This window comes from Pseudorca crassidens, chromosome 1 (assembly GCF_039906515.1).
Source record: "Pseudorca crassidens isolate mPseCra1 chromosome 1, mPseCra1.hap1, whole genome shotgun sequence".
NCBI classification, from domain to species: domain Eukaryota; kingdom Metazoa; phylum Chordata; class Mammalia; order Artiodactyla; family Delphinidae; genus Pseudorca; species Pseudorca crassidens.
Genome location: NC_090296.1, coordinates 193622452 through 193638229, shown reverse-complemented (window position 1 = coordinate 193638229; position 15778 = coordinate 193622452). Strand labels below are relative to the sequence as shown.

At 39.8% G+C, this 15778-nt stretch overlaps 1 long non-coding RNA gene across 1 annotated transcript; it reads left to right on the top strand.

Moving 5' to 3' along the window:
* Positions 1-3425: 3425 nt before the first annotated feature.
* Positions 3426-15488, top strand: LOC137205972 (uncharacterized). The gene is made up of 3 exons (XR_010934392.1): positions 3426-4159; positions 7542-7645; positions 13135-15488. It is a non-coding gene; the product is annotated as an uncharacterized lncRNA (long non-coding RNA).
* The last annotated feature ends 290 nt before the right edge of the window (positions 15489-15778 follow it).

Sequence of the window (15778 nt, the reverse complement as noted above, 5' to 3'; positions counted from 1 at the left end):
AAACTACATCTGCTTCCACAATATTATGGAATTTGAGCTTAATATAGATTAAATGTACTTTTTTCATATCACAAGTTATGAAAATTTGTTCTGAAACAATATTGTAATGTATTCATCTGTCATCTCTAGAACTTTAGATTAGCATATATATAATTTATCTTTTCATCAAAGTCTAAGGTACTGTCTCTGACTAAGGAAAGAGAAGGTGGTGAAGATGTAGGAGGAACAGGGAATATTAATTAATATACTGAGGGAAAAACCTAGTGCAAAAAAAAAACCAGTTCGAGTCCATGTTAGACAAAGACGTGAAGCTACATTGTCATTACTGGTTCACTAGATCCAAAAAGCAAGACAAAAGCAGTCCAGTTATAAAAACCAGACCTTATTTGAAAGAGAGCTAAGTGATACCGTCACCGTTCAGTTACTAGCCTAGTGAGACCTTAAGAAAACAAGCAGGTTTTGCCCTGTGTCCTATAATGTTGTTTTTACCATTTTCAGGATAGAGAAGAAAGTCATGCCAGTGCCAGAAAATTTGCCAAGTGCTTTGGCATCCTGGGAATCTATTCAGCTTATTTTGAGGAGGTCATCAAGTTCCCAAGGGGCAGACTTTTTTTTTTCCAGAAGATATTTTGGTAATGGGTCTAATTATAATAACTTTGTTTAATAGCATACTTTTCTTTGAAAGAACTGAAGAATTTTTAAAAAATAATATTTGGTTTCTTTATGGTAACCTGTGAAGTTGGGAAAGGGATATTGATTATCTTATAGCCATAATCTCTTTTCTTTATATTTGGGAAAAATAAAGGAACCCCATCCCACTTACCTCAAAACTGACGAATGAATCGACCAATCTTTCCAAAAGTCTGGAGAAGCTTTAGCTCTGCTGTATCACATTCATTTAGCCAGTGAAATGATGTTCTTCAGAATCTTGAATATTAAATTTAATTTTGACTGTATTTGATAAACTCAGAGTTGAAAATATACCCCATCAAACTTTGGTCTTTGTGTTTATGCTGACAAAGATCAAGGTGATTTGTAGGGGTTAGAGATGGAAATCAAAAACATGCTGAGGGAAAAGAAGTCCAATACAAAAGATGTGAAACTATGTTCTCCTAATTACAAAAAAAAAGGCAAAGTGTTAGGAAAAAAAGTGAACTTATAAATCAGAGTAACCCTAAATGGAGCTATGTGGCCAATGAAAGGACCTATAAAATGGCATGAGGATAAAACTAAGCAAGGCAAAAGGATTAAGAAATTTCATTGGAATGGGAAGTAAGTTAAGAAAGACCATTCTGAGTCAACTGTAGCAGAATAAAGGGATTGGCAGCCCTCTCCGTAATTCTGCTGCAATGGTTCCTAAAATATTGAGTAAGGCTTTGTGATTCTAATTAGCTAAGTACTAGAAATATGCCTTCTAATGGGACTCGTATGGCTATATGGAATAACCGCAAAAATATGGGGTTTGAGCTTAATATAGATTAAATATACTTTTCATATCATAAATTATGAAAAACTGTTCTAAACAAGATGGTAATTTATTTATCGGTCATCTCGAGAGCTTCGGGGGGTTGGACATGTGTGCACAGAATACAGTGCAGTGCTATTTGCATGTCTAATCAGGGTTTTCCTTGTGCTGACTTTGGGTTGGTTTTCACAGTCCTTGATTAGTGAACTCTAAACAATGGTAATGATAACCAGGCATAACTTTGATGTTGTTCCTTAAGTTAGCGTGTGGCCCAGATAGGAAAGCTCATGGTAATCGTAATGATAGCCTATGTATATTGACTGCCTGCTGTCTGCCATGTGTTAACTTATTTAGTCCTCACAACAACCCTACTAGACATATGAAGAAACTGAGGCACAGAACAGGTAAGTAACTTGCTCAGGCTCACACAGCCAGGAAGTGGCAGACCTGGGATTTGAACCCAGGACTTCTGGCTGTAGGTCTCACACTCCAAACTCCACTGTAGTGCGGTATTTCCCATGCTGTGGTATTTTTTGTACTGCTGCTGGTGACATCCCCAGCTCTCTGGAATTCTAACCATGGTGTCTTGTCTATCTCTTTGGACTTTTTTCCCCCCCTGTTCTGATACAGCCACAAGACCCCTTATGATTCAGAGAATATGGTGCCCTTCATGAATCATCAAGACGTCCATGGGCATTTTGGGGCTTTTCTGTGGAGATCTCATTTCTTAATTCTGACTCAGCCCATCAGAATGATTTGATGGTTATGACATATCATCCCTGCATGCAATTAAATGAATAACAATCCTTTACCCACACTTGCTAGTGGAAAAGAAAGAAACTGACCACATTTTTGGAACACATTGCCTCTATAAGTAAGAACAACTTCTCCCCGTACTTACTCTCTATGAGTTTGAATTTTAGAGAGATTTGTTAACATCTGGAATACTGATATTACATAGTCCAAGAATAATGAGAGACGTGTGGTTTAGTGAATGTGTGAGTGAGTGAGTGTGGTTTAGAAATGAGAGGTTTAGTGAGCTATCCGACCACCAAGATTCTTGAAGCCAAACTCAGGCAATGTTACTGATAACACATTTGACCTTACTACCCAGGTTTAAACATTTCTTGCCCAATACCAATCTCATTGCCGTTTCATCTCAGATTTTTTCAAGAAATGCTCCCTTGTCCCAGCTCTCTGTTAAAAAAGAGCATTGGTAAAGTGCTTCATATGAGTACAAGGGCAAGAGCAACCAATATCACAGCCCCGTTGTAGATAGATGGGGAAAAGGATGCATGAAGACATAACAGCCTGATGAAATCCCAACTCAGCAGCAGTGCTATTACTTAATAGATTGGAATATTCTTAAGAGAAGCAGTGACCCTGTTCAGTCAATGAATTTTGAGTCCTCCTGGGGGCCAGGCTCTCTTCTGGGCTCTGAGGACCCAGAATTGAATAAAGCACCTTCCTGGCCCTCAGAGGGCCCCTTAACTGACTCATCTCTTCTCTGTTAAATCCTTTTGTCTCTAAGTCTTGCATAATCATGCTGTCACACTGAGATCTAGTTCAGTAGTTTCATGATGTGCCCCTCAAGTCAGAGTGAAATAAGAGCGACTCTTCCTCTGAAATCCATGGAAACGTTGAGTTTGCTGTTTTGTTCTCCTTGATAAAATAGAGCATAATAACTAGTTGCTGGGTTACTACAGAAAACTCAGGCCCCAAACGGCAGCCGGGAAGAGCAGTTAGCAATTAAGTAAAGGAAATGATTAGTGGGTTTGAAACCCAACCCACTGCCCATGTACTTCTTAGCAGAATCAGGCATCTAGGTTACTTAGGCAACTTTTATCACTAAGGAAGTAGTTTTGGTGACTCATGCTCAAACAGGATAATTTCTTTCCAAATCTGTGTATTCAGTGACCTTACCATCATCCTTATGTTTTTCCTTCTCTTAGCACTGGGACATAAAGACTACATTTGGATGGCTTTGGTTCATCACTTATTAGTGTTATCCTTCACTGGCTGGCCCGTAGTTTGAAATTTAATGGACTCATGGTGATCAGGGTAAAAGGGCAGTAGTTCCTGCAATATATTCCTATATTAAAGGTAGAACTAACAGCTTCTTTTCTAAGCAGAAATGTTGTATCTTGTAATAACAACGTTTCTTGTCAGTTTTTATTTATGGAACAGTGCTGTTTAAAATACTAGCCACACTTTTGAAAAATAAACTAAAATACTGAAGTATTTTATACCATAACATAAAATGCCTTCATTTTCCCCAAAGAGATGCAAAATGGAATGAAAATCTCCCTGAGAGCTGTCTAGAGATGATGATCACAAAAATAAAGGAAGCTGAAGAAACCTCCTTTGCCAGCTTCTCTCTGCAGATTTTTGATCTACCTGATGGATGTTCCAACAGTATCTGTTTGTGGACAGTTAACATTTTTTTTCTGTTAAAAGAATAGTAGAGACGGTGTAGAAAAAAATGAGTAATGAAAAGTGTTATAGGTTGATGATGTGTTTGGAGAATTGTATGCAAGAACTTACTATTGACAGAGAAAAACAAAACCAAACCAACTTGGAAGCCAAGTGTCTGAGATGATTCTGGGTTAGGACAGGAGCAGCCTGGCTTGGTCTCCAGGTTTTTCTGGTAGCCTCAGTGGTGACAGCTTTCAGTGTGGTCAGCCTCAGGATCACGTGAGTCGTTATTAGGTTTTTTTTCTTAACCCCAGAAACCATGCCGTAAGTCAAAATTTAGACAGTTTAGCTGTTTTCATTTTGCTTTCAATCTAGTCGTTTTCTGTTTTTAATTTTGTGCCTGGAAAAACTTGAAAAAGGCCATGAGTCATGACAACTGTTTCCTTTTCCTCCAAATAGAAGCCTTAGCAGCTGAGCGGTTTTCAGTGGGGACCCTTTAAGGGAACGTTTGGGAGAAATACGTATCCGGGGGTTCTCCCAAAGTGTGGTACCCAGACCAGCAGTGGCAGCATCCCCTGGAAATCTGTTAGCAGTGCCCACTGTCAGGCACCACTCCAGATGTGATTGAATCAGAGACTCTGGGGAAGGAAGTCTGTGTTTTAACCAGACATCTAGATGGTTCTGAGCAACGCTCAAGTCCGAGAACCACTGTTAGTGAATTGTTAGTAGTTTTGGCTGTTGAGAGTGTGAAAAGTATAGTGGTTGGAAGGTGGGCATGTTTATGAGTCTTTGCTTGTGAGGAGATGAATCATAGAAAAGAACGCTTTAACTTTTGGAATTCAAAAAAGAAAAAGAAAGCCTGGAATGTAATTAGCGGGACTAATTGCTTGCATGAAACTTTGCTCTCTCAGAGAACAGCGATCCAGATGACTAGGTTACTGTGAAATATAGTGGCATGGTTTTGAAGTTCTAGAAGAATCTCTCTAGTGAGAAAAGGCATGCCTTTCCATATTAGGACATAAATTCAACTCAGTTTGGTAGAATCCTATAAGATTCTTGTATCCCAGTGACTTGGCCAGCTCCTTTACTTCTTGAGGCCCTACTTTCTACATCTGAAAACCATATGCTTCGTTAGTTGCCATGAATTATCTCATTGGAATGAAGTGAGGGATTCATTATATGGAAGAGGATTTGTGAGGCATCTTGATTACTGAAAAATGCAAACCATAAGGATCAAGAGTGATTCATATAAATCTTGATGCAACTATGAGTTGATATGTCAACTTCCCTTTGAAATGTGCTCCCCCTTTTAATTAATTTATTTATTTTGGCTGCACCGGGTCTTAGTTGCGGTGTGCGGGATCTAGTTCCCCGATCAGGGATCGAACCCAGGCCCCCTGCATTGTGAGCTCGAGTCTTCCCCACTGGACCACCAGGGAGGTCCCTGTTCTGTGCTCCCTTTAGTCTTGACTCTCATGTATTCATCTTTGGTGTTAAACAAATCACAGTTTTTAAAAGCTTTAATCTTCATTTCCTCATGGAAAACTTAGTATTCATGATACCTACTCCCAGGATTGTTGTGAGAAGAAAATTAGATTAAAATAGGAAAAGGCAGTTTTAAAGCTGAAACATTACAAGTTTTAGGTATTGTTGTTTTGACTGCAGTTATTTCATGTCCAGATTGAGAAAGCTTTGTGATTGTTGACATAATGATATCATCCAGGAGTCTGGAATAAGTGTGTACGTCAGCGGATTTTATGATTACAAAAAATAGCTATGTTTTCTTTTCTACTAATTCTCCTTCAGTGGAATGTTCCCATTTTCTCGTGAAGTGGGGGGAGATCCACATATGTTTATTAAAGAAAGCAAGCCTCGTATTTTTTATCCTTTGAACTGAGAGGATACATGTTATTCATTGTTTTCGAGTCAGGCTACCTGGGTAAATTCCCAGTCCTCTACCTACTTGCAACCATGGATAAACCTCAGTCTCCTCATATGTAAAATAGGGGTGGTAATAATACAGATTCGTATGAAGATGAAATGGGAAATGTATGTATAGAATACATAGCAGAGTGCCTGGCGCAGAGTAAGCATTCAGTAATGTGGGCTGTTGTTGTGACTATCATTATTAAACTGTAGCATGAAGAAGAGGAAAAAAGGTTGTGTGTGAAAGTCAAGGGCAGGAGGGAATAAAAAGACAAGGGGGACAGCTTTGAAAATGGTCTGATCATCCTGCAAATGACAATCCAAGCAATTCCCACGACTTTTGAAAATCAAAGACCTCCCTGTTGCTTCCAATGAGAAAATGAACCATAGTCATTTGTAATGTCCATGTTCCTGTAACAATCAAAATCACAGTCTTGCTTGAAAGTTACATGTCTTCCCTTTCCCAGCATGAGCACGCAGAAGGCAAAGAGCTGTAGGAAATGGGAGTCCTCGCCTCTCTCTCTCTCTCTCTCTCCCTCTCCCTCCTTCCCTTTCCCTCTCCTTCTCCCCCCACCCCTCTATCTCTGAAGTGCTCCTACTTCTTCTCTATCTTGGTAACTGAAGTTTCTTGCTGCTCTAGGGTTAGAGCTCATAGCAGAGAAAAGGTTGGGGAGATAAGAAAGTTCTTACTTGACAAGGACTGTTGATGATCCAGTACTTAAAACTGGCCCTCTCCATTTGGTCTGTGTTTAAAACTGGCCCTTCTTCTAGCAGGTGCTTCTTTGTTTCCCAGAGCTCCCTTGACCTGCAGAAGTGCATTTGTATTTGGTCATCCACAGTCTCAAGGAGCCATTCTGAAGTACACCCCTTGCTGCTTTTTGCTCTGATACCTACTTTCCAGCGGATGATCCTGAACAGGATCTAAGACAGCTAGCGCTATCTTGCATGGCTCAGATCTGGTCCAAGGGAAATACTTTACCTTCAAAAGCTCAGAGGGTAATGAGGATACAATTTTCAATCCCTGGGTAGCCCTTTGAAGCTCTTTGCCTTACACTTGCGGTAAGCAAACAACCCCATAGATCTTCTGGTCAGATTCACACAGCATGCTGGCAACTTGCTCCAAAAACTTTCATCTTCAAAAATCTCCAACTCTTTTTGCCTCTGACATGGATAAATGGTTATATCTTAACCTGCATAACCTGCCTGGCATGCTTCCTTTGAAAATGTTGCTTTATACCATTGTATTTCCCTTTGGAATGTGGTGTCTAGTGTTCAGTACTTGAGTCAAAACTTGCACTTTAATTCAAGGTAAAAGGGGGAGAGGACCGCTTTGGGGATGCTTTGATTTCACAGACCATCACCCCAAAGTTGGTGGTGCTGCAGAGGAAAAGATGGTTTACGCATGCAGGTGTTATTGGGAGCCTCATGAATGCCCACCCTAATCACAAAGTAAAGATGGAAATGTGAGCAGTGGTTTTTCCTCATAGGCAGTTGTTTTGGTTGTGGTGGTTGTTTTTTTGTTAAAGCAACTGACATAGCACTTGGGACTGATTTATGTTATGACTTTGGGAGATAAAATGTGTTTAAAAATAGTGTTCCCATGAAATTAAAAAACGGTTAACTTTCATCAGTTGTAGGATGATCCTAGACTACCGTGTGTGTGAAACTTGTCTCAAGACAAATTAAACAAAATATATTATGTATTGTGTTTAAATGTTTTTTTTTTGCATTTCAGGTATAACTTTTTAAAATGTGAAAACACACATAAATGTGTACAGATATATACAACTCTGAGCTCATGCCAAAAATGTGTGTGACTGCCTTGTGATAGCTTTGGAGGTGGGTATCTGAGTATGATCTGAATATGGGCTTGTCATTGGAATGCCATGGAAGCCTCCTGTGCTTGCTTTTGTAGATCCCAGATACTATTGTGAAAATTGTACAGACCTATCAAAACTTGCTGAGAGTTTGAAAACTTGATATATTATACATTTCTCTAATGATTCTTGATGTCAGTTTGGTTGTTTTTTAAACTATGCTTGATTGGCATGGCAGATTTAGGGTAGTCAAATCGTGAGATAATAAAATACCTATCTACGCATCCATCCACCCAGGGGACTCCTGAAATATTAGAAGTTAGTACTAAAATTGCCCTTAATTAAAAATAAATAATAACAATAATAAAAACCATGGCATTAATTTGAATTGAAAAATAAAGCAAAGTCTGTATTTTGGTTCCTAATTAGGAAAAAGGAGAGAAAGATTTTGTCTTGAAATTTTTTCTGTTTTATTACTTTTTTTTTTTTGCGGTACGTGGGCCTCTCACTGCTGTGGCCTCTCCTGTTGCGGAGCACAGGCTCCGGACGCACAGGCTCAGCGGCCATTGCTCACGGGCCCAGCCGCTCTGCGGCATGTGGGATCTTCCCGGACTGGGGCACGAACCCGTGTCCCCTGCATCGGCAGGCGGACTCCCAACCACTGCGCCACCAGGGAAGCCCCTACATTTTTATTATAAGTATATGAGGGCAATATTAGTGAGGCCAGGGGCCTTACACCTTAGTGATTTTTTTTTCTTTTCTCTCCTCTCATTTTGTCGTCCCTCCCCTCCACGCTTCTCCTTTCCTTTTCTTTCCTGATAGCGGGTGATGTGCTCCAAAGAGATGAAAATACCTGGAAAGATTTTATGGACCAGTCAACTCTGAGCCAACTTGAGGATATGGAGGCAAGAGTCCAAAAGGAAAAGAGAGAGAGAGAGAGAGAGAGATGGATTCTTCTAAATTTTGTGCAACACCCATGTAAATAGGAGCTAGCATTTAAACACATAGCATGGTGCACCAAGGTTGGTGAAAAGACGGTGTACCGGTAGGTCTGAAAATGGGGGAAGTGTGTAATAAGTGCTATATTAGATGAAGCAAGGTTTAAAAGGGTGTTACTGAATTGGAAGCATCAAAATGGACTTATGACTTTAAAAAGCCCCCCTCTAAAGCTGAAAGAGTAGAAGCGGTCCCTGGTATCACACTACCTACAGCCACAAGGTATGTGGGAAAATCTAATATGTCCTCTAGGCGCTGGGTTTTGATGTCTTCTGCTCTTCTCACGGAAAGGAACTCAGAGGATAACTGGTACCAGATCTTGGGAAAATATTGAAAGGAGCTAAGAATGGGAAGGCATAGCTAAGAAATGTTTGCCAAAGAAGAGGAATTGTGATACTTCCTACCAGATGTGAGAATGTATTATGAAGCTTGAGTAATTAAAAGTGTGGTTCCCCAGCAGACTTTTCCAAGAAGGGATACGCCGCCCCAATGCAGATCACACTAAATTAGAACATAGTGTGTAGAACCGGAAGTATTAAAAACCAATGTGAAAGGGGAAACTAGATTTTTAGAGGAAAGTTGGGTTAAAAACCTCACCTTGCATACTATATCAAAATACATTTTAAAGCTGAAACATAAGGGAAAGAAGAACATGGAGGTGAATTTAGCTTATTTTTTTCTAAGTAAAGGACTCTCTAAGCCTAAAAAGATACAGGGTAAGTCACAAAGGAAAAATATGTGTATTTGGCTGCAGAAAATTAAGTACTTTTGTGTCATAAGATATTATCAACCAAATTAAATGGAAAATGTGGAACTGGGAAGTGTTTTTGCAATACATGTGGCTGATAGCTTTAGAACTAACAACAAAAATCACATTTGTGATAATTCAATAAGAAACACATATTAACCCAGAAGAAAAAGGACAAATGTCACAAATAATTGACAAAAGAAAAAATTACAGGTGACTAATAAACATATACTTAACCCTAAACGTATAAAAATTTAGGTTTTTATGTTAATCAAAAAAAGGGAAAATAAAAAGGCCCTACTCATTTGTGACCTACGAGATTGACAAAGGTTACAAATGGCAACACTTCGTAAGGATACAGCAGGAGAGCATTCCAGCCACTGCTGATGGGAATATGGGCTCTGCAGTCTTTTTTGGAGATGACTTTTGACCATCTGCATAAAGGACTTAGGTCATAATTATGAACTTTTTACCCAGTAACCCCATATTAGACTCGATCTGGTAAACATAATAAGAGAATATTTGAATATTAATATGCAAGAATATACATTACACTCACTATTGATGTGAAAAACTAAAACCTCTTAAGTGTTCACTACTGAGAGAACAGAAAAATAAATTATTGTTTATGTACTTATGTATTGTTAAGGCAGGAAAGATGTTCAGTAAAGTGTTAAAACTGGTTGTGTTTTAGGGGTAAGGATGGAATCAAGTTTTATAGAAGGATGTATCTTTTTTCCTTTTTATACTTTTGTAATTTGTTTTACCTCTCAAAATTAGTGTGTATTATTTCTAAAATTTCTAAAATTCATAAAAATGTATATCTTTTTATATATATAATGAAGTGCAGAATTGGTAATGATAAAACGTTAGGTGAAAAAAATCAGGGTATAAAATACATATGCGAGGGGCTTCCCTGGTGGTGCGGTGGTTAAGAATCTGCCTGCCAATGCAGGGCACACGGGTTCGAGCCCTGGTCTGGGAAGATCCCACATGCCGCGGAGCAACTAAGCCCGTGCGCCACAACTACTGAGCCCGCGTGCTACAATTACTGAAGCCTGTGCGCCTAGAGCCCATGCTCTGCAACACGAGAAGCCACCACAACGAGAAGCCCTCGCACCGCAACAAAGAGTAGCCCCTGCTCGCCTCAACTAGAGAAAGCACGTGTGCAGCAATGAAGACCTAATGCAGCCAAAATAAATAAATAAATTAAAAAAATACATATGCAATAAAATTATGATTTTGGTAAAATATAATTTGTGCAAAGACTAGCAGGATAAACATCAAAACATCAGCCATAGTTCTTTTCTTCTTTTTATGTATATTTGCCTATTTTCCCAATTATGCTTTAAATATTTTATTTTATTTATTTATTTATTTTTGGCTGCGTTGGGTCTTCATTGCTGCACGCGGCCTCTCTCTAGTTGGGGCGAGCAGGGGCTACTCTTCATTATGGTGCCCGTGCTTCTCATTGCAGTGGCTTCTCTTGTTGTGGAGCACGCACTCTAGGCATGTGGGCTTCAGTAGTTGTGGCACATGGGCTCAGTAGTTGGGCTCGCGGGCTCTAGAGCACAGGCTTAGTAGTTGTGGCGCACGGGCTTAGTTGCTCCGCGCCATGTGGGATCTTCCCAGACCTGGGCTCAAACCCATGTCCCCTGCATTGGCAGGCGGATTCTTAACCTCTGTGCCACCAGGGAAGTCCCTCTCTGGGTATTTCTAATGTATGTTTATCAGGTCTCTTTCACTTTTGGTGATAACCAAAAATTTATTTTCCAAATAATAAGGTCTCATCTCTAGGGAACTAGTATTTTGATGAAACTGCAATTTGAAGCTTTTGGATTTTAAAGCTGTAAACTCTACAAGGATATATAAAGACTGCTCTTTGTTGCATTCTTTTCCCACCCTATTCTAGGATTTAAACCTAAAATGAATGGAGTAAAAAAAAGATATGACATGTAGATTCCAGACATTCTTTCCTAACTAGAATGATTTTTAACTGCTAATGTGAATTTTTCCTCAAAATATGCCAACTCTCTTATTTATTACTTGATGCCTTCCAGACTTTTTTTTTTAAATACTCTTACTATCTTCTAATTTCTCTTCCTTTAAAAATGTGCTTCTGTGATTTGTAAATTAATCTGTTAACCCAGAGAATATTGTTTTATGTGACACTGAGCAAGTCATGTGAAGTTTTCTCCTTTTTATTCTTTGTAATAAAGCAGAATATTAAAAAAGAAAATCTGGGGCTTCCCTGGTGGCGCAGTGGTTGAGAGTCCGCCTGCCGATGCAGGGGACGCGGGTTCGTGCCCCGGTCCGGGAAGATCCCACATACCGCGGAGCGGCTGGGCCCGTGAGCCATGGCCGCTGAGCCTGCGCGTCCGGAGCCTGTGCTCCGCAACGGGAGAGGCCACGGCAGTGGGAGGCCCGCGAACCGCAAAAAAAAATAAATAAATAAAAAAAGAAAATCTGATAGGTCTAAAATAGATTAGTAAGCATTTTAAACATTCATAAAGTTCTTTGAAACTTATAAGCCTATATTATCATGTATTATTGATGTTATCCTATTATTAAAACATACTTTTGCCATCTACTGAAATATAGTCTATTTCAGTCATTCCTATTCTCTGAATGACTAAACATAGAACAAATCCCTTTGGGACTTGTACTGTATTTTAACTTAGCAGTAATTACCTTAAATGGAAATGAAACACTAATAGTCTTGATCTGCAGGAATCAGTTTAACTCTAGAATGCAAGGGTTAATGGCCTCTGGTGCATCCCAAGTGTGAATAGAAAGTTTGGGGGATAAGTTGGGCTTGTGTTGTATAAAATTTATGGAAGTGACTTTGAAAGCTAGTAAAGTCAATTTTAACCATTTTAAATAAATACGAAGTTGATTTTTTTCCTTATACAGTGAATAAATGTAGTAAGTGCAGTATTATGGGACTGTTACATTTCATTTATTTTTATCACTATTGGATCATATGAGAATGATTCTAAGTTCTGTCATGCATCTAAACCACTACCTAACTAGCAAGGGTAAAATGAAAAATCCTTGTATATGATTCTTCTCTGGCTTTTAGTTTGTCAGTATTGATAATTGTAGCAACTTTTGAAAAAAAGACTATGAAGAATAATAAGGGCTTTTATGGAGTGTGTGTGTGCATGCAGGTGTGCCTGTGTATGTCTTTCCCCTTTTCCTCTTCCTGATACTTCTGGTTTGTGTGATTTGGTTGTGCCTCAGACAGTTCTAGATATTCAGGTAAATTACTAGGGAAAAGGAGCAAAGTAATAACAGCTCTCAAAGGCATTACATTTTCATCTCCTCTATTCATTGAGGGCTGTAATAGAAAACAATGAAGACATCTTGTTGGATAATAGGCAAACTAATCTCCTGGTAATATAACTTTTTTGAAAACACACTAGGAAAATAATTCTCTCTATGTAATTGTTAGAAAAGAATGGCTTATACCTTACATTATAATTTGTAGTTCAGCTGTTAACTGAACAAAGCTCAAACGGAACAAAGTGGAAGGAAATCAGTGTCTATTGTTCTAGGCATATTACTGAGTTTCTCTCTCTCTCCCTCTTTATATATATACATATATATATACACTCACATATACAGATATGTATATATGTACAAATTAATAATCGATTGGATACAGACGACTACCTTGCTAGCAAATATTACCCTTCTTTCATAGATAAAGTGAGTATTAGAGTCAGGATTCATATTAACCAATTTATTTATTTTTCTAAAATAAGCTTTGGGACCTCCCTGGTGACTCAGTGGTTAAGAATCCACCTGTCAATGCAGGGGACACGGGTTCGAGCCCTGTCCGGGAAGATCCCACATGCCGCGGAGCAACTAAGCCCGTGTGCCACAACTACTGAGCCCGAGTGCCACAACTACTGAAGCCCTCACGCCTAGAGCCCATGCTCCGCAACAAGAGAAGCCACCGCGATGAGAAGCCCGCGCACCGCAACGAAGAGTAGCCACCACTCGCCGCAACTAGAGAAAGCCGTGCAGCAATGAAGACCCAACACAGCCAAAAATAAAAATTAATAAAAAGAATAAGATTTATTTATGTATAATTGTGCAATAAAATTAATCAATTCTAATGTATAATTTTGACAAGTGTATACGGCTAAGTAAGCATTATCACAATCAAAACATAAAGCTTGGGGACCTCCCTGGTGGTTCAGTGGTTACAACTTCACCTTCCATTGTAGTGGGCGTGGTTTGATCTCTCGTTGGGGAGCTAAGATCCCACATGCCTCGCGGCCAAAAAACCAAAACATATAACAGAAGCAATATTGTAACAAATTCAATAAAGACTTTTAAAAATGGTCCACATCGAAAAAAAAAATAAAGCTCTTTGTATCACCCCCAAAAATCCTCCTATGACCCTTTGCATTCAGTCTCTCCTTTGCGCTGGCCTCAGGAAACTCCTGATGTTTCCATGACATTAGTTTTGTTTTTGTCATATAGCACGTAGTTCTGTGTGTCTGGCTTCTTTCTCTTGCATTATTCATTTAAGAATCATCTATGCTTCACGTATATCAGTATTTCTTTTTATGGCTGAGTAGTATTCCTTTGTATAGTTATACCATTTGTTTATTCATTTGTTACTTGAGGCACATTCGGTTTGTTTCCAATTTTAACCAAGTTATTTTAAGGACCATGTTCCTTACCCTGTATCAAGCTGCCTTTGCAGGAGTGACTGGGCAGGGAATCTATTACAAAGGTTAGTAATCAGTCTTTGAGATTGATCCTCTTTGGTGAAGCAACATTAACCCTTTTGCCTGACCTTTAGAACATGCATTGCTGTATGGGTTCTGGTTCGCTTCACAATTCTCCAAAGTTGCCTTTATTCCTCAGGCCAACCTGTTCTCAGGAAGCACCATATTCTGGTGACTAGGGCTGCTTTTGTTTGGACCCCTGGGCTTTTCATCTGGGGTTAGGGGCCTAGCAGGCATGGGACAGCAGAGCCGATGAAGTATGTTTTGTACTAAGTTATGGACTTTGCAGTGAGTTGGAATTCCCTGTTCTCCACCTACCTGTGGGCCTGGGCAAGTTACCTAATCCCTCTGGATCTCTGTGTCTTCATCTCTCAAACTGAGGTTGGATGAAATCAGTCGTTTACAATCCATGTCCCACCAGGTCACTTAGACGCAGCTACGGAGACCAATGGTAGTAGGAGAGGTGCTTCTGGGCTGCTTACCATCCATGCTTCGACAAGAGGACAGCTGTGTGTGTGTGTGTATGTGTATGTGTGTGTGTGTGTGTGTGCGCACACCCTCACTCTACGTCTCCCTCTCTGCCCTGATTCTATACTTTTTTCTTTTTTAAACTTTTTGCCTGTGCCACGTGGCATGTGGGATCTTACTTCCCTGACCAGAGATCGAACCCCGAACTCCCTGCAGTGGAAGCACAGAGTCTTACCTACTGGACTGCGAGGGAAGTCCCTGCCCTGATTCTAAATGAGATTTTGTTTGAACAAAATATTCTACATCAAAACTAGTTGGAAAAACACTGGACCAAATAGTCCTTAAGGTTCCTTCCTGCTCTAACTTTCCATGAGCATATGAAAGCAGTTTTAAAGATAGAGAATCTCACTGTTTTTAATTTAATTAAAATGTAATCTTTAAAATTTGCTGCAAAACATTGTTTGATTTGAAATTTCAGAAAGAGCCTCAAAGAGAAAAATCCGGGTCAAAATCCATGACTGAGTCCTTGGAAATGGCAAAGCTATAAGGCACACTGCGTGGTTTCTATGCTTTTCAGCAAAGAAAATCTATCATGGGGCTTCCCTGGTGGCGCAGTGGTTGAGAATCTGCCTGCTAACGCAGGGGACACGGGTTCGAGCCCTGGTCTGGGAGGATCCCACATGCCGCAGAGCAACTAGGCCCGTGAGCCACAACTACTGAGCCCACGTGCCACAACTACTGAAGCCTGCACTTCTAGAGTCCGGGCTCTGCAACAAGAGAAGCCACAGCAATGAGAAGCCCGCGCACCTCAACAAAGAGTAGCTCCCGCTCGCCACTACTAGAGAAAGCCCGTGCACAGCAACGAGGACCCAACGCAACCAAAAATAAATAAGTTAAAAAAAAAAAAATGAATGGCCATCATGGAAACTCAAAGATGGTTGCAATAAGTATTTTAAGCATTTGGCAGGCTATGTTTAATTTTGTTAAATATTAATGATAAGTGACAGGCAGGAGAGGAAGAATAAAACATCATTAGATTTCAACTTATACAATGAGCCCTTAAATAATTCAGAGTAGGCTATTATTATTATTATTATTTTTTTGCGGTACGCGGGCCTCTCACTGCTGTGGCCTCTCCCGTTGCGGAGCAACAGGCTCCGGACGCGCAGGCTCAGCGGCCATGGCCCACGGGCACAGC